The 20,307-nt window shown below is 41.1% G+C and overlaps 1 protein-coding gene across 3 annotated transcripts in view; it reads right to left on the bottom strand.

Annotated features, from left to right (window-relative positions):
• The window catches only part of samd4b (sterile alpha motif domain containing 4B), an 89,714-nt gene that overhangs the window by 48,003 nt on the left and 21,404 nt on the right, over positions 1-20,307 (bottom strand). The gene's annotated exons all lie outside the window — the stretch shown is intronic.

Here is a 20,307-nt window from a genome sequence, read left to right as displayed (position 1 = left end):
CAAATTCAAACCCCTTGTAGTGTTACAAGATTTATTTCCAATTTGTCTCAAATTTGCAATTTTTGCTTCTCAAGTCTTCTACGAAATGGAAGGGTCCCTCCATCTGTGACATTTCCTTCCAATTTTGAACACTAATCAAATTTGCTCTCAATTTCCTCTTCTGAGGAAGACAGGCCAGCTTCTCCAATCCATACAGATAACTACAGTTCTTTACCTTGGAAGCATTCTTGTAAATCCTTTTTTTAAACACTGTTATGAATACATTTACAACCTTTTAAAAATGAAGTGACCAGAGCTGGACACAATACTCCAGCTGAGGGCAACCAGCACTTTAAAGACAGATGTTCACCACAACTTCCATGCTTTTGATCACTATGCCTTTATAAATAAATTCCAAGATTCCATATACCATATTAACCATTTTTTTCCAAACTGCTTTGCCAGTAAGGTGCGCAGGCGTACTCCCAGAACTCTATGCTCCTGTGGCCACCTCTTGATCTTCCTGCCAAAATGCATCACTTCACATTTGTCAATATTAAGTGTCATCTGCCCAGCTATTACACAAACTCATAATATTTGCTGTTGTCTATCACTGTTGTCACAAGGTTCAGAAAACTTTCAGGTTTGGTGGCATAGCAAATTTTGAAATAGCTCCCCATTCAAGCCTAGGTCATTAATACAAAGAAAAACTATTGTCTTGGTCCTGTTAATAGCTCCCCAAGGAATCCCTCACCATATCTTCTTTCAGTCAAAAAAACATTCACCACTACTGCTCCCATCATTCATTCAACTTTGCATCCAAGCCACTATCATTCCTTTATTTCCATGGAGTCTGGCTTCTGACAGAACCTGTTATGTGACACTTTAATGTCTTTGGAAGTCTATGTGCACTACATCAAAATCCCTTCAAAGACCCTCATCATCAAGAAACTCAAGCAGGCTAGGTAAACCCAATTTATCTTTACCAAATACATGCTGCTTTTCTTCAATTAGTCCACTAAGTGACTTAATTTCATTGAACGTTTAGAAATGATAACCCAGGACAAAATTGAACAGATTGATTTTTTAGCCTGTGTATCCCTCATCCAGTAGTTTTCTATTATGTGCCACACTAAACAGTGACCTCCCAGGGAATTTTCTGCCATGGTAGGCAGGCTTTGCTCTATAGATCATGTACTTTGTTAAGATCAAGCAGTTAAGTATATTCTTGTTTAATAATATACACATATGCAAGCATAAGGATGAAGTAGAAAATAAGAACATTCTACAGATTACAATGGAGGAAAACCAATGAGAACTCTTCTCTACAAACTTGAGGGAAAATTAGAGGCCTTCATTTTGGTTGATATTTTAATGATCTCCTCAATCAGACCGGGCTCATGTCAATTGATGTTTCAGGTATAAGCCCTTCAGAAATTCCTGATGAAGGGTTTATGCCTGAAACGTCGATTCTCCTGCTCCTCAGAAGCTGCCTGACCAGCTGTGCTTTCAAGCACCTTACTCAAACTCTAACCTCTAGCAACTGCGGTCCTCATTTTCTCCAGGCTCAGGTCAAACTAATGCAGAGTGAATAAAGCACAAAACTCAAAGCCATGCTTCAATGGCTGAACAGCTGGCTCTCTCTTGGTCAGCTAAGTTGTGAAATGCAAGATGAACGAAAAACAACCAACCAGTCTTAAACATGAAACTATTAACTGAATCAAGCCCTTATTAGAGAACCCCAATATATGAAGATAAACAGATTAACATCCTTGGGGTTACTACTGACCAGAAACTCAAACAGACACTCCACATGAATGCTGGGTACCACATGCTGGGTACAGAGTGAATCAGAACATAAAAATACTGTGGTAAGTAACTTATCCTCAACTCCCCAAAGACTATCATCTACAATGCACAATTCTAAAAGTGATGGAATACTCATCACTTATGTGGATGGGTGCATCCCCAACACAAGAGGTTTGACAGCATTCAGCGTTATAGCATCATAGAGCTGTACAGCATGGAAACAGATCCTTTGATTCAACTTGTCCACGCTGACCAGATATCCTAAATTAATCAAGTCCCATTTGTCAGCATTTGGCCCGTATTCCTCTTAAACTTTTCCTAAACGCATTCCAGATGCCTTTTAAATGCTGTAATTGTACCAGCCTCCACCACTTCCTCTGGCAGTTCATTCCATAAATGTCCACACTCTGCATGAAAACGTTGCCCCTCAGGTCCCTTTTAAATCTTTCCCCTCGCACCTTAAACCCTCTAGCTTTGGACTCTGCCTCTCCAGGGGAAAGACCTTGGCTATACACCATCATGATTTCATAAACCTCCATTAGGCTACCTCAACCTCCAACACTCATTGAAAAAAGCCTCAGACTATCCAGCCTAAAGGTGAATAAATCTCCAGCACCTAGAACTCTGTCGGGAGCTAGGGATGTGATTGCAAGGCCCCTTGCTGACATATCTGTATCATCGATAGTCACAGGTGAGGTGCTGGTAGACTGGATGTTGGCTAACATGGTGCCACTAATGAATGGTGGTAAAGAAAATCCAGGGAACTATGGACTGGTGAGCCTGATGTCAGTCGTGGGCAAGTTGTTGGAGGGAATCCTAATACACAAGATTTACATGTATTTGGAAAGGCAAGGACTGATTAAGGATAGTCAGCAAGGCTTTGTGCATGGAAAATCACGTCTCACGAACTTGATTGAGTTTTTTGAAGAACTGATGAGGGCAGAGCGGTGGACATGATCTATATGGACTTCAGTAAGGCATTCAACAAGGTTCCTCATGACAGACTGGTTAGCAAGGTTAGATCACATGGAATACAGCGAGAATTAGCCATTTGGATACAGCACTGTCTCGAAGGTGGGAGACAGGGTGGCGGTGGGAGGGTTACTTTTCAGACTGAAGGCCAGTGACCAGTAGTGTACCACAAGGATTGGGGCTGGATCCACTACTTTTCATCATTTATACAAGTGATTTGGATATGAACATAGCAGGCATAGTAAGTTTGCAGATGACACCAAAATTGGAAACCAAAAGAGAAAATGCTGGAAAATCTCAGCTGGTCTGGCAGCATTTGTAAGGAGAGAAAAGAGCTGACGTTTCAAGTCTAACTGACCCTTTGTCAAGTGTAGTGGACAACAAAGGAGGGTATCTCAGAGTACAACAGGATCAAAGAGTGGCAGATAGAGTTTAACTTTGATAAATGTGAGGTGCCGCATTTTGGAAAGGCAAATCAGAGCAGCACTTCATAGACCATAGACTCTAAGTGTGGAAACAAATTCTTCGGCTCAACAAGTCCACACCAATGCTCTCACCAGACACATTCCCCTAACCTATTACTCTACATTTCACCTGACTAATGCACCTAACCTATACATCCCTGATCACAAATGGGCAATTCAGCATGGCCAATTCACCTAACCTATATATTTTTGGATCGTGGGAGTAAACCAGAACACTCAGAGGAAACTCATGCAGGCACAGAGAACGTGCAAACTCCATATAGGCAGTCGCCCGAGATTGGAATTGAACCTGGGTCCCTGGCACTGCGAGGCAGCAGTGCCAATCACTGATCCATTGTGCTGCCCTGACTTATACACTTTATGGTAAGGTCCGGGTGAGTTCTGGTTGTAGGTTTGCTCGCTGAGCTGGAAGGTTCATTTTCAGATGTTTCATCACCAAACAAGGTATCGTCGTCAGTGAGCCTCCGGATGAAGCACTGATGGCATGGCCCGCTTTCTATTTATGTGTTTAAGTTTCCTTGGGTTGGTGATGCCATGTAGACAGGATAGTGAAGACTATATATAATATGCTCTCCTTTATTGGTCAGAGCATTGATTATCGAGTTGGGAGGTCATATGGCAGCTGTACAGGATATTGGTTAGGCCACGTTTGGAATATTGTGTGCAATTCTGGTCTCGCTACTGTAGGAAGAATGCTGTGAAACTTGAAAGGGTTCTGAAAAGATGTACAAGGATATTACCAGGTTTGGAGGGTTTGAGATATAGGGGCAGGCTGAATAAGCTGAGGCTGTTTTCTCTGGACAGGGGGCTGAGGGGTGACCGTATTGACGTTTATAAAATCATGAGGGGCATAGATAGGGTAAATAGACTAAGTCTTTTCCCTGGGGTGGGGAAGTCCAGAACTAGAGGGCATAGCTTTAGGGTGAGAGGGGAAAGATATAAAAGGGACCAAAGGGGCAACTTTTTCACATAGCGGGTGGTGCATGTATGGAATGAGCTGCCAGAGAAAGGGGAGGTTGGTACAAATTACAACATGTAAATGAAAACTAACCTTCCAGCTCAGCAAGCAAACCTACATCCAAAACATTTAAAAGGCATCTGGATGGGTGCATGAATAGGAAGGGTTGAGGGGGATATGGGCCAAGTATTGGCAAATGGGACTAGATTAATTTAGGATATCTGGTCAGCACAGACAAGTTGGACGAAAGTCTGTTTCCATGCCATACACTTCTACGATTCTATTTCCCTCCATCACCGTTGCACAACTCTTAGGCTGTCCCTCTTCCCACCATCTCCCCTCCAATGCTGCCCCCTTCCACTCTCTCCCATGATATATCTCTTCCCACCATCTCTTTCTCCCTCACCTCATTTAGTTTCTTTGAGCAACATTTTAGAAACTAAGCCTCAGCAGAAAATGGTTTTTATCTGTTCAGAAAAATCCTAAGTGAAGGAACAAAAAAGCAACTTTGTTGTAAATGTATAACAATTACACAGACTTTCCATTTAACACCAAATTTTATTTTACAAACTATGCTATAACTGCTTTATACATATCACAAAATTCAAAAAGGCAGCAAGGCTGCAATCATACTACATTTACAAGTTTACCTACAGCCCAGATCTGCAATTCAATTTGGATTATTCTGTACCGTAAGGTTTCAATTTGAAAATCTAATAATTTTAAAAAATGGAAATGAAAGACGACCATAGATTGTTCTAGGTAAACTTCAAAAGAAATTCTGTATCCAAATATCAAACTTAAGCTTACCAACAAGGCTCCCAATCAAATCAGCATGGTCAAGGTCAGAACATTCACATCCTCGCACATGTTGACTGAATTGTTTCAAACTCTGAACAGCTTAATTGCAGAGCAGCTCAACAGTTTGAAATCAAAACAAGGTGATAAAATGCAATGGTATCAGAAGATAAAATGCATTTACTTTACTGCAACAGCAAATAAAAGTGATTAACTCAGTAATCATGATTGTATTAATAGGGGAAGGTCCACTCAGAGGTGCATAGGGAAAAGCAGGCTTAATACTTAGAAAGAGTCAGCCGAAGTTAGATGGGGGCAATACCCGAGCTCCCACAAAATGGTTTAGTTGCACAAGCAAAACAATTAAAATCAATTCCCCCACCCCGAATAAAGACACACATATACCAATAAGAGGCATTTCAGCAAGACAGAAGGAAATACAAAGTAAACAATAACCCCAGCAAGTGACATCACACCCCCCCCAAAAAAAAAGACATCTGAAGTAAGAAGAAAAAAGCACATGTAAAATAATCTCGCCCATATCTGCTTATTTTCCCTAATCCGTGTGGTATCATAGAATTTCTCCAGTCAAGCAGCTTGCATATTCTCATTTAAAACAGGTTTATTTGGAAGCACCAGCTTTTGGAGCACTGCTCCTTCATCAGGTGGTTGTGGAATACAAAATTTTAAGACACAGAATTTATAGCAAACGTTTACAGTGTGACGTAACTGAAATCATATATTGAAAAAGACCTGGATTGTCAGTCAAGTCTCTCATCTTTTAGAATGATCATGTTGGTTTCAGTTCTTTCATATGAAAAATCACAAAACTTTAAAAGTTACATTCTCAAGTGAACATTAACAATTGGTGTCATGTCAGCCCAGATAATGCATTTAAGGTGAGAGCTGTCCTGTGTGAGACTGTCTGTCCCACAATGGTCAGATTGACCCTAATCTAAAAATTGGATTCACAGAATCTTCCATGGATTCATGCAGTCTTTGAGCAAAGTAAAAATTTAGTTGCCTACAACTGCAATGGATGAAGTTCAGGGTCTGATGTGTATGGGATATGCCATCTAAATTAATATGTCCACGATTCTGGCAAGGATGAAGAAAATTGCAGACCAAAAATGAACACAATTTTCTCTGCAATTCAATTTGGATCATAATATCTATAGATGATTTAAGTTTAAACATAAATCACAGCCTAAATTATCTAAACTTTGGCAAAAACAAACTGTCTACACTAAATGTAGTTCTACAGGAACACAAAACAGGATCAGGCCATTCAGCAACTCCAGTCTGCTTTACCAAAACAGATCATGGTTGCTCTAAATATTGTACATGGATTTGAGGTGTAAAGATGAAGGAAATAAGAAAAAACAACATGACAGTTGAAGATCACAGCCTGCTTCATAATTCAGCAAGATGGCTTAACTTCTAATAGAATTCTACTTTCTCATATATCCCTTAGCATCTCACCCTAATCACGCTCTGAAAACATACTAATCCGTGTCTCAAATACAATCACTTACATCTTTAGAATAGAGAATTCCAAAGATTTCCAACCCTCTGTACGAAGACATTTCTCCTCTTTGTCCTAAATGATCAGTCTTCATCCTGAGGCTGTGATATCTTCGTTCTAGACTGTGCAGTTAAGGGAAGCAATTTCTCAACACTTATCCTGCTTGCCTCTCATAACTATATGTGCTTCAAATATGATACTTGCTCATCCTTCCAAACTTCATTCAACACTAATTCTGACTATATGACCACGCTGATCTAATGTTTCTTCAGTGCACCTCGAGGAATATATATCCCTCCTTGATCAGTGACGTCAAATTATCAAGTGTGTAGTAATGCATTTTAAATATGGTCTGAAAGGTAGTCATACAGCACAGAAACAGACCATTTAGTCTTACCAGTCCAAGCTGAGCATAATCCTAAAATTGCAACAGTTTCTTTACTCAAACTTCAATCTCCTTGCAATAAAGGCTAATGTACTATATGCCCTTTTAATTGCTTTCTATAACCATATTTTGGTTTCTTATGTATAAGAGGACAAATAAGTTACTCTCAAATGTTCGTATTCAAAGTCTCTCACGTGTTAAAAATGCTACTTTTGCAATCTACATAACAAAGCCATTAACTCCTATTCATCAAATTTAGCCTATCTGCCACCTTCTACCCAATAGGGTGGCATAGTGGTTAGCACTTCTGCCTCAGTGCTGGGGACTTGGGTTTGATTCCCACCTCGGGCCACTGTCGGTGTGGAGTTTGCACATTCCCTCCATGTCAGCGTGGGTTTCCTCCCACAGTCCAAAAGGTGTGCAGAGGTGGTGAATTGGGCATGCTAAACTACCCATTGTATCAGGGGCATTAGTCAGGGGTAAATGTCAGGGAATCGGTCTGGGTGGGTTAGTCTTTGGAGGGTCGGTGTGGCCTGTTTCCACACCGGAGGGAATCTAATCTACTCCACTGGTCTATATCCCTTTCCAGCATTTTTACATTATATGGTGTGCTTTCCCAATCAGCATTGTGCTGCCAGCAAACAGTGATATACTCAGTCCCCTCAATTAACTCATTTATAAATGAGACCACCCAAGCATGTGGTATATTGTCACACCCCACTTGTCATATTTTGCCATCCCATAAACATCCAATCTCATTTTCTGTCCATTAACTATTATTTCTCAAAGATTTTGCTCATTTTCACTTCCAATTCCATGATTTTATGTTTAGAAAACCCAATGCAGTACCTCATCAGGAGTGTTCTGAAAATCCAAACATGATTCCACTAATCAAAATTGCTTGTTATACCCTAAACAATACACTACATGCCCCTAAGATTGACTCTGGCTAACCATATGCAGTGCCCTTGCGATGTACAAATGTTCACCACTTTACTCTACTATTGATGGCATGCACAGACAGTCAAAGCTTTCTCTACTAACCTCTACTCAACACAATCACAAACCAAAACCAAAAATAAATAAATACATGTTTAAGAATTAGAGCATCAGACAATATGGAGAATTTGAAACCCCACTCCACTGCAGAAGTGGAGTGTGTCAAGGAAAAAAAAAGACACTGCTGTAGACGAAACCGGAAAACCAACACTTATTATTAATAATTCACTAAAAATGCAATTCAAACTAAAGGATTGTACAATGAAATAGGCACTTGCAAAAATGAAATTGAAGTTTAGGTATTTTTTACCTTTGTACAAAGTCTAGTTGGTACAGTTGCATATTTGAGTGAAATATAATTATTTTTACTCAAAAGCCAATGTTTGATTGGGAAGTCATGTCTCACTAACTTGATTGAGTTTTTGGAAGTAGTAACAGAGGATTGATGAGGGCAGAGCAGTGGACGTGACCTATGAACATCAGTAAGGCTTTTGACAAGGTTCCTCATGGTAGACTGGTTAGCAAGATTAAATCACATGGAATAGAGAGAGAATTAGCCATTTGGATACAGAACTGGCTCGAAGGTAGGAGACAGCATGGTGGTGGGAAGATTATTTTTCAGACTGGAGGCCAGTGACCAGTAGTGTGCCAAAAGGATTGTTGTTGGGTCCACTGCTTTTTTCATTCATATAAATGAATTGGATGTGAACATAGGAAGTATAGTTTATAAGTTTGCAGATGACACCACAATTGGTGCAGTGGACAGTGAAGAAGGTTACCCCAGAGTACAGCGGGATCTTGATCAGATGGGCCAGTGGGCCAAGGAGTGGCAGATGGAGTTTAACTTAGATAATTGAGGTGCTGCATTTTGGAAAGGCAAATCAGGGCAGGACTTATACATTTAATGGGAATGTGCTGGGGAGTGTTGCTTAACAAACAGACCTTCAAATGCAGGTTCACAGATCCTTGAAAGTGGAGTCACAAATAGATAGGATATTGAAGGCAGCATTTGGTATGCTGGTCAGCATAATGAGTATAGGAGTTCGGATATCATGTTGCAGCTGTACAGGACTTTGGTTAGACGACTTTCGGAATACCTTGTGTGCAATTCTGCTCTCCCTGCTACAAGGAGGATTTTGTGGAATTTGAAAGGGCTCAGAACAAAAGTTAAAAATCTCAACACCACATTAAGGTCGAACACGTTTATTTGGAAGGTACTCCACAACCACCTGATGAAGGAGCAGCACTCCAAAAGCTAGTGCTTCCAAATAAACGTGTTGGACTATAACATGGTGTTGTGTGATTTTTAACTTTGTACACCCCAGTCCAACACCAGCACCTCCAAATCGGGTTCAGAAAAGATTTGCAAGGATGTTGCTGGGGTTTGAGGTTTAGAGAGAGCCTGAATAAGCTGGTGCTATTTTCCCTGGAGCATCGGAAGCTGAGGGGTGACCTTCTGGAGGTTTGTAAAATCATGAGGGGCATGGTTAGGGTAAATAGATGAGGTCCTTTACCCAGGTTGGGGAGTCCAAAATTAGATGGCATAGGACGAAGGTGATTTAAAACTGCCCTAAGGGGCAACTTTTTCACACAGTGTGGTGCATGCATGGAATGAGCTGCCAGAGGAAATGGTGGAGGCGGGTACAATTACAACATTTAAAAGGCATCTGGATGGGTACATGAATAGGAAGGGCTTAGAGAGATATGGGCCAAAGGCTGGAAAATGGGACTCGATTAATTTTGGATCTGATCGACATGGATGAGCTGGACCGAAGGGTCTGCTTCCATGCTGCACATCTGTGACTAAGTATATTGTAGAGATAGCATGGTACAAAATAAATTTAAAATGCATTGCATCATAGCACAGCTGTAAGTCTCTAGACTGAGACTAAAAATAAACACAAATATACATTTTAGTGGCAGTCACCACAAGCCACAAACTTTCAAACTAAGTTTAATAGATGTCATACATGAAGTGCAGACATACTTAGTTTAAGATTGATACATACTTATTGGTTTTCTAAGAAAGAAGTGCCTTATTTCCATGACCATTTTGCATTCAGACTCCAATTCTGCTCTAAAATCAACCATTCAGACGAAAGATGGTCATACCCAAGTTTACGAGGTCTGGAATTTCATTCTCCATGTAGCTAGATGCACAATCTACAACATTATTATTTTGTCAGCCACTAAGAGAAAACTGGTTTACTGGAGAGGTTCTTAACATTCATTTACAAATCTTCAATATTTTATAACAATAGCCATTTTGGAATTAGGGACAAGTATTAAAATTGCCAGTAGTCCTTGCTTGAAAATGACATCTACGTTAAGAGAGATTGCTTTCCCAGATGCTCCCTACAAAGGAATCCAACACAGCTCAGGGGTTTATACTTGGGTGCAGACCTATAACCCAAGAGAAATGCTCTCCCTGCTCCAACCTAAAGTTTAAATGCAAAAGTGCCTTGTGACATGTTTCAGGTCCAGATAACACAGACACTGAAATAATACTAAAATTTTCATCTGGCAGGATGCGAAATGTGGACATGTATGCACAACTTCGTTGATACATGCAGGGAAGCTAGTGCAATTTGAACTACATAGTCTGATGAAGTGTTAGTGGTTACAAGTTGATCACTTAATGCAGGGTTGGCAGAAATTTAAGAGGCCGAATTAAGGAAGTTCATGAGAAACACATTGGCTGAAGAAGTGATTCGCCCAATGGCACCAGTATACTAAACAGGTTAAAACACACAGGATTCAATCAGCAAACAGCTACATTCATTCATTGGGGATCTTCATTTCTGGACACTGAAGCACAATCATTTTGTAATTCAGTGCCAGTTACTATTGCATACTTATTTTAAAAAAAGGCTAAGAATACTTTCAAGGATCTAGAACAACCACTTCAGGGTAAACCGGTCTAGCCTTACTCTAACAGCAGAGAATATCTGAATCCTAGAAATGTATTTTTATTTATTCACTCATGGGATGTGGATGTCACTATTTGGGATAGCATCATTAATTGCCGTTGGATCCAACTTAGTGGTTTGCTAGGCCATTTCAGAGGTCAGAATGGAGTGTGGGGTGCTGGAAAAGCACAGCAGGTCAGGCAGCATCTGAGGAGCAGGAGATTCGATGTTTCGGGCATAAGCCCTTTAATCGGGATGAGGCATGTGGATCAGGGCTGAGAGATAAATGGGTGGGGGTTGGAGGGAGGTAGCTGGGAAAGCAATAGGTGGATGAAGATGAGGGAGAAGGCAATAGATCAGAGGGGGCAGTGATAGACGGGGGGTCCGGAGGATGGTACCTAGTTGGAGGCTTAGGAACTGGAATAATGTTAGGGGAGGGGAAGTGAGGAAGCTGTTGAAATCCCCATTTATCCCGTGTGGTTGCAGGTCCCAAGGCAGAATACGAGGTGTTCCTCTTCCAGGCATCGGGTGGTAAGTCAGAAGTCAGCTGAGAGGCAACTGTGGGTCTGGAGTCACATGAAGGCCAGATCAGATAAGGAAGCACTTTCGTTCTCTCAAAAGGACGTTAGGGAACAGGATGGTTTTTTTAAAGAAAATCACAATCGACAGTGGTTTAATGGTTATTAGACTTTCAAATTTGGAATTTTAGAATAAATTGAATTCCACTTCTACCATCTACATTGGTGGGATTCCTTAATGGGTCCTGGGAACATTGCCTGGATCCCTGGATTACTAAGTTAGCAACACACATATCAGGAGAAAGTGAGGTCTGCAGATGCTGGAGATCAGAGCTGAAAATGTGTTGCTGGAAAAGCGCAGCAGGTCAGGCAGCATCCAGGGAACAGGAGAATTGACGTTTCGGGTATGAGCCCTTCTTCAGGAAGGCTTATGAAGAAGGGCTTATGCCCGAAACGTCGATTCTCCTGTTCCCTGGATGCTGCCTGACCTGCTGCGCTTTTCCAGCAACACATTTTCAACACACATATCAGGCCAATTCTGTACCACCTCTTCACCACCACCACCACCACTTTATAATCAGATATTTCAAAAAGATGCTAAATATTAAAGGCAGTAACAAAACTCCAGATTCTCCAAAAATTCCTCAGCATGATTGAGTTCAAGTCAGTTCTAACAATTTATGTAGTTCTGCATATTTGACATGCCTCATTTCATGTTTGTCACGACAGGGCATCAATACATGGAAAAGAATTATGTTCGAGCAAAATTCTCTATAGACATCTTGTGATAAAGATAAGTAAACATTTCCTGACAGACTAAGATCAAAGATGTAGCTAATTAAATACACGTTATTTTTACTCAAACTATAATTTTCTGCTCCGGCAGACACACAAAACTCATCTTTAAATAAAAGTACAATTTCCCCAATGGTCTACTGACAAGCTTAGTGAAAGGTGAAGTATAGAACCAAGACTAACCAAGTCTCCATGTTTGGTGCTGCTGGTTGGGTTGGGATGGGAAGAAAGGGTGGAGGTTGGTAGTAGGGTAGGGAAGTTACATTGGACTTTGATGCCTCCATTGCAGAGGAGGGGTGCAAATAATTTGTTTTAGATTTTTCAAAAGAAAAAATTAGTTTTTTCAGAATCTTATGGCCGAAGGATACCAAGGGTACTTTACAGACAGAATCTCAGAACTGTAGTCATTAGAATAATAGCAAATTTGAAAACAATTTGGGATATAGATCATAAGTGTTTCAGCGACGTTCAACAAGGGATAAATAAAAAGATCAGGGATAATGCATCATGTCTTTTCTGTAAAGGGATCAATCACATCACCTAAGGGACAGGTTGGGCCTGGTTTAGTGTCTTATCTAAAAGACAACTCCTCTGACAGTGCAATATTCCCGCAGTACTGCACTGGAGTGTAAGTGTAGATTTTGTCCAACATTTTCTACCTCTGATTGTATTCCCAAATGGAGGGGATAAATGAAATAAAGGCTGCATCAAGGTTGTAAATTCTGAAGTATTTAAACTTATACTCTTTTCGTGTTATGGAATGACTTCCCAATGCAAAGTGCATTCAGTTGAACATTCACAGAAGAAAATCCAGTCAGTGAATCTTGTGAAATGTTTAACACGAGCAGAGGAGGGTGAAGCTAAAACTGAGTCAAAAAGGGCAGTTAAAGGCAGCATATCAAAGCAAACCACGGCTAGATGGACCCATTACCAGAGTCTTGGGTAAAGTAACACACTTAATTGCAATTTAATGGAATTGCACACTGACGTTTTGACTAGACAAAGCTTCAAGGCCATGTTCAGGATTCATAACATGTCCTTGTGTTGTTGGGCCAACGGAAGGCATGATTTAAAATACAAATATTTCACTCTGATGATAGAAAGAGGAAAAAAAAAATCTATTAATTCACCTACCAGTGGTTGTCAGTACTAAACAAACACTGGTATGGATACCATATCAAAAGCATAAGTTCAAGTTACAACACTTGAAAGTTTACACAGCAATGGAAGCATAAAGCATTATGGCTCATTTTACTCCACTCTGCATCATCTGGAGGAGAAAGTGAGGTCTGCAGATGCTGGAGATCAGAGCTGAAAATGTGTTGCTGGAAAAGCGCAGGTCAGGCAGCATCCAGGGAACAGGAGAATCTACGTTTCGGGTATAAGCCCTTCTTCAGGAAGGCTTATGAAGAAGGGCTTATGCCCGAAACATAGATTCTCCTGTTCCCTGGATGCTGCCTGACCTGCTGCGCTTTTCCAGCAACACATTTTCAGCTCTGCATAATCTGGACACAATTTAATATAACTAAGAGTGACAGCAGAAAAGGAATGTACAAACATGGTACTTCTCAAAAGACAAGACTGAGAAACAATTTGTTATAGAGGAACCAGTGGTTGACAACTGATCAGAAATGGCAGTGAGCTGCTGTTCCCAATGAACCCACAAACAACCCCGGGCAAGAAATAGAGCTGGTATTCAACAGGTACTGTACTAATATCAGCTCCATTAAAAGGTCAGCAGAATGATGATAATCCTGCACAGAATGAGGCTGCTTGTGTAACAGTCCAAAATTTACAAAAGACCAACAAAGTTATAAACACACAATTAAATATATTCAATCAGATCAGAAGAGTCTTATCTAAAACAGTAAGATTGGCATTTTATTTAGTACCCCAAAGCATTTCACAATTATGTGCGAAGTGTTGTGTAATTGTGTGCCAGAGTAAAGTTGATACAGTGAGATCACAAAACTATCAAATGGGTTCAATGACTTGCTTATTTTCTTTTGGTGACTTATGCTGAAAGAGTTGCATTGACCAAGTAAATATCAGGCTAGTTTGTAGGAACTTGCTGTGTATGGGATGGCTGTGGAGGATTCATCATTAAACCAAATGGCAACATTGGAAGCATGGTAGCTAATGTGCATACATAACATTCCTAAGGCTTGAACAGAATATCTTTTTGTATTTGAAATGTTCTTGCCATGATGCTATCAGACCTGCTGTGTCTCTCCAGCATTTTCTGTGTTTGTTCCACATTAGGTAACCTTGATTGCTGAACACGTTGAGTCGCTTAACATCAGGAGGCAGCAGGTTCAAATCTGTGTCACTGATTATTCAATAATTAGGGTAAAGTTCAGGTTTCTTTCCGCAGAACAGAGCCAAACAACACAACTTCTGGGATACTAAAGCAAAATATGCCTTTATTCATTCACAGGACGAGTGTGTCAAAGGCGAAGCCAGTATTTATTGCTGATCCCTAATTGCCCAGAGAACAGTTAAGAGTCAACCACATTGCAATGAGTCTGGAGTCACGTTTAGGCCAGACCAGGTAAAGATAGCAATTTCCTTCCCTAAGAGGGCATTAGTGACCCAGATGGGGTTTTTCTAACAATTGACAATGGAGTCATGGTCATCATCAGACTCTATTCCAGTAATTTATTTAATTCAAATTTCACCATTTGCTTTTGTGGGATTCGAACCCAGGTCCCCAGAGCATTATCTGGATTAACAGTCTAGCAATAGTACCATTAGGCCATTGCCTGCCCTAAAAGAAAAAGATTGAAGATGCCATAATTTGAAATAAGAACAGAAAATGCTGAGTACATTCAGGCTCAGACAGCATCCATGGACAAACAGCCAGAGTCAACCTAACCCTAATTTTTAAAAAATGTTACAGGTAGGAAAATGGGAAGTAGGTCAAAATGGAAGGGAGCTGGAAATGTGTTGCTGGAAAAGCGCAGCAGGTCAGGCAGCATCCAGGGAACAGGAGAATCGACGTTTCGGGCATAAGCCCTTCTTCAGGAAGGGACACAAGGAGTTGCTTGGTTGAGATCTTGAGCACTACAGAAATAAATTTTGTTGAAGTTTAAACAACCTGTCCTGATGTGCACAAGATGTAACAGAGTTAAGTTGGTGGGGTGGGGAATTCTTTTATGCTGTATAAAAGGGAAGTGGTCATTGTTCGGCAACCTATTACTTGCCAACTAATAAAAAGAAGAAAGGAGATGATGTTGGGAGTAGACTAGGGAAATTAGAAGATTTGGAAAATGTTAAAGATCAACAGAAAGCTATAAAGAAAAGAAAGATAGATTACGACAGTAAACTCGTTCAAAATAAGACAGACAGCAAAGGTTTCTACAAATACATAAAAACGAAAAAGAACGGCTAAGGCAAACGTCTGTGCTTTAGAGGTTGAGAAAGGGGATTTAATAATGGGAAATAAGGAAATAGATGAGACATTGAACAGGTATTTTGTGTCAGTCTTCACAGTGGAGGACATGAATAATATGCTAGGAAATGACAACAAGGAGACTTCAAGTAGGTGAGTACCTAGAAACGATCATTATCATGAAAGTAGTAGCTAATGGAGCTAAAGATAGACAAGACTAATGGCCCTGATAGAATGCATCACTGGGTACTAAAAGAGGTGGCGGGAGAAAAAGCAAATGCGCTCATGATCATTTTTAAAATTCACTGGATTCTGGGGCAGTTCCAGCAGAATGACGTCACATTTGTTGTTTTCCCTTGCTTAAAAGAGGTGTAGACAAAAGGTGGGGAATTTTAGGCCAGTCAGCTTAACTTCTGTAGAGGCGAAAATATTTGAATCCATTATCAAGGCAGAAATAGCAAGACATCTAGATAGAGGCAGCATGGGTTCACGAAAGGCAGGTTATGTTTAACTAATTTACTGGAAGTCAATGAAGACATTACGAGTGTGGTGGTGTATCTTGATTTGCAAAAGACATTCAACAAAGTGTCGCATAAAACACTGCTGGCATAAGATAAAGGTGCACTGCATCACGGGCAATGTATTAAATTGGATGAGATTCCCTACATTGTGGAAACAGGCCCTTTGGCCCAACAAGTTCACACGACCCTCTGAAGAGTAACTCACCCAGACCCATTTCCCTCTGACTAATGCACCTAACACTACGGGCAATTTAGCATGGTCAATTCACCTAACCTGCACATCTTTGGACAGTGGGAGGAAACCCACGCAGACACGGGGAGAATGCACAAACCCCACAAAGTCACCAGAGGCTGGAATCGAACCTGGGACCCTGGTGTTGAGAGGCAGCAGTGCCAACCACTGAGCCACCATAGCATGGATCAAGGATTGGTTGACTTGCAGGAAGTAAAGAGTGGGATAAATTAGTGCTTTTTTGATTGGCAGTGACTAGTGGTGTGCCTCAGGATTCAGTGTTGGGACTGCAATTATTCACAATTTACACAGATGATTTGGAACCGGGGGCCACGTGTAGAGTGCCAAAGTTTGCGGATGACACTAAGATGAATGGGAGAGCAGAGGACTCAGTTTGCAGAGGGATACAGATAGTTTAAGTGAGTGGGGAAAAATCAGGCAGGTGGACAACAATGTGGATAAATGGTGAAGTCATCCATACTGGTAGGAACAACAGTCAAAAGGATTATTATTTGAACAGTTAAAAATTGCAGCATGCTGTGGTGCAGAGGGACTTGGGTATCCTTGTGCATGATTTGCAACAGGCAATTAAAGTGGTAAATGGAATTTTGACCGTCATTGTTGGAGGTATTAAGTTTAAAAATAGGGAGGTTGTATTGCAGCTATTTAGGGTGCTGGTGAGGCCACACCTGGAGTTTTGGTTAAAGGATGTACTGGCACTAGAGGGGACACAAAGGACGTTCATTAAATTGATTCTGGGATTGAAAAGGTTGGCTGAGACAGAGATTATATTCATTGGAATTTAGAAGAATAGGGGGGAAATGAAATCTTATAGAAGCACAAAAATTGTTAAGGGTATCGACAAGGTAGAAGCAGGGAGGTTGTTTTCACTGGCTAGTGAAGCTGTAAGAGGACACAATCTCAAAATTAGGAGGAGCAGATTTATGATTGAATTGAGGAGGAACTTCTTCACCCAAAGGGTTGTGAATCTGTGCAATTCCCTTGCCGGTGAAGGAGTTGAGGCTACCTAGTTGAATGTTTTAAAAGCTAAGATAATTTTTTGAACATTGAAGGAATTATGGGTTATGGTGATAGAATCATTCCACTTACCCATCCTATGATTCGAATGATTCTACAATCTTTTTGAATTGCGGAGTGAGCACGAAGGGTCAGATGGTCTACTCCTGATCCTGGTTTTTATAGTCAGAGATGTACAGCATGGAAACAGACCCTTCGATCCAACCCATCCAAATATCCAAACTCAATCTAGTCCCACCTGCCAACACACAACTCAAATCCCTCCAAACCCTTCCTATTCATATACCCATCCAAATGCCTCTTAAATGTTGCAATTGTACCACCCTCCACCACTTCCTCTGGCAGCTCATTCCATACCCATACCACCCTGTGTGTGAAAAAGTGCCCCTTAGGTTTCTTTTATATCTTTCCCCTCTCACCCAAAACCTACGCCCTCTAGTTCTGGACTCCCTGACTCCAGGGAACAGACTTTGTCTATTTATCCTATCCATGTCCCTCAATTTTGTAAACCTCTATAAGGTCACCCCTCAGCCGCCAACACTCCAGGGAAAACAACCCCAGCCTGATCAGCCTCTCCCTGTAGCTCAGATCCTCCAATCTTGGCAACATCCTTGTAAATCTTTTCTGAACCTTTTCAAGTTTCACAACATCTTTCCAATAGGAAGGAGACCAGAACTGCACGCAATATTCCAACAGTGGCCTAACCAACGTCCTGTACAGCCGCAACATGACCTCCCAACTCCTGTACTCAATACTCTGACCAATAAAGAAAAGAATACCAAACGCCTTCTTCACTATCCCATCTACCTGCGACTCCGCTTTCAAGGAGCTATGAACCTGCACTCCAAGGTCTCTTTGTTCAGCAACACTCCCTAGGACCTTACCATTAAGTGTATAAGTCCTGCTAAGATTTGCTTTCCCAAAATGCAACACCTTGCATTTATTTGAATTAAACTCCATCTGCCACTTCTCAGCCTATTGGCCCATCTGGTCCAGGTCCTGTTGTAATCTGAGGTAACCCTCTTCGCTATCCACTACACCTCCAATTTTGGTGTCATCTGCAAACTTACTAACTGTACCTCTTATGCTCACATCCAAATCATTTATGTAAATGACAAAAAGTAGAGGGCCCAGCACCGATCCTTGTGGCACTCCACTGGTCACAGGCCTCCAGTCTGAAAAACAACCCTCCACCACCACCCTCTGTCTTCTACCTTTGAGCCAGTTTTGTATCCAAATGGCTAGTTCTCCCTGTATTCTGTGAGATCTAACCTTGCTAATCAGTCTCCCATGGGAAACTTTGTCGAACGCCTTACTGAAGTCCATATAGATCACATCTACTGCTCTGCCCTCAATCTTCTTTGCTACTTCTTCAAAAAAACACTCATTCAAGTTTGTGAGACATGATTTCCCACACACAAAGCCATGTTGACTATCCCGAATCAGTCCTTGCCTTTCCAAATACATGTACATCCTGTCCCTCAGGACTCCCTCCAACAACTTGCCCACCACAGAGGTCAGGCTCACTGGTCTATAGCTCCCTGGCTTGTCTTTACCACCCTTCTTAAACAGTGGCACCATGTTTGCCAACCTCCAGTCTTCCGGCACCTCACCTGTGACTATCGATGATACAAATATCTCAGCAAGAGGCCCAGCAATCACTTCTCTAGCTTCCCACAGAGTTCTCGGGTTCACCTGATCAGGTCCTGGGGATTTATCCACTTTTAACAGTTTCAAGACATCCAGCACTTCCTCCTCTGTAATCTGGACATTTTGCAAGATGTCACCATCTATTTCCCTACAGTCTATATCTTCCATATCCTTTTCCACAGTAAATACTGATGCAAAATATTCATTTAGCATCTCCCCCATTTTCTGTGGCTCCACACAAAGGCCGCCTTGCCGATCTTTGAGGGGCCCTATTCTCTCCCTAGTCACCCTTTTGTCCTTAATATATTTGTAAAAACGTTTGGATTCTCCTTATTTCTATTTGCCAAAGCTATCTCTTGTCCCCATTTTGCCCTCCTGATTTCCCTCTTAAATATATTCCTACTTTCTTTATACTCTAAGGATTCACTCAATCTATCCTGTCTATACCTGACATATGCTTCCTTCTTTTTCTTAACCAAACCCTCAATTTCTTTAGTCATCCAGCATTCCCTATACCTTCCAGCCTTCCTTTTCACCCTGACAGGAATATACTTTCTCTGGATTCTTGTTATCTCATTTCTGAAAGCTTCCCATTTTCCAGCCGTCCCTTTACCTGCGAATATCTGCCTCCAATCAGCTTTCGAAAGTTCTTGCCTAATACCGTCAAAATTGGCCTTTCTCCAATTTAGAATTTCAACTTTTAGATCTGGTCTATCATTTTCCATCACTATTTTAAAACGAATAGAATTATGGTCGCTGGCCCCAAAGTGCTCCCCCACTGACAACTCAGTCACCTGCCCTGCCTTATTTCCCAAGAGCAGGTCAAGTTTTGCACCTTCTTTAGTCGGTACACTCACATACTGAATCAGAAAATTGTCTTGTACACACTTAAATTCCTCTCCATCTACACCTTTAACACTATGGCAGTCCCAGTCTATGTTTGGAAAGTTAAAATCCCCTACCATAACCACCCTATTGTTCTTACAGATAGCGGAGATCTCCGTACAAGTTTGTTTCTCAATTTCCCTCTGACTATTGGGAGGGACTATAATACAATCCCAATAAGGTGATCATCCCTTTCTTATTTCTCAGTTCCACCCAAATAATTTCCATGGATATATTTCCAGGAATATCTTCCCTCAGCACAGCTGTAATGCTATCCCTTATCAAAGATGCCACTCCCTCTCCTCTCTTGCCTCCCTTTCTATGCTTCCTGTAACATTTGTATCCTGAAACATTAAGCTGCCAGTCCTGCTCATCACTGAGCCATGTTTGCTTAATTGCTATGATATCCCAGTCCCATGTTCCTAACCATGCCCTGAGTTCATCTGCCTTCCCTGTTA

The sequence above is a fragment of the Chiloscyllium plagiosum genome, unplaced genomic scaffold (assembly GCF_037043375.1).
Source record: "Chiloscyllium plagiosum isolate Xiang-an unplaced genomic scaffold, Cpla_swu_hap1 HiC_scaffold_47, whole genome shotgun sequence".
NCBI lineage: Eukaryota > Metazoa > Chordata > Chondrichthyes > Orectolobiformes > Hemiscylliidae > Chiloscyllium > Chiloscyllium plagiosum.
This window is presented reverse-complemented; position numbering and strand designations above follow the sequence as displayed.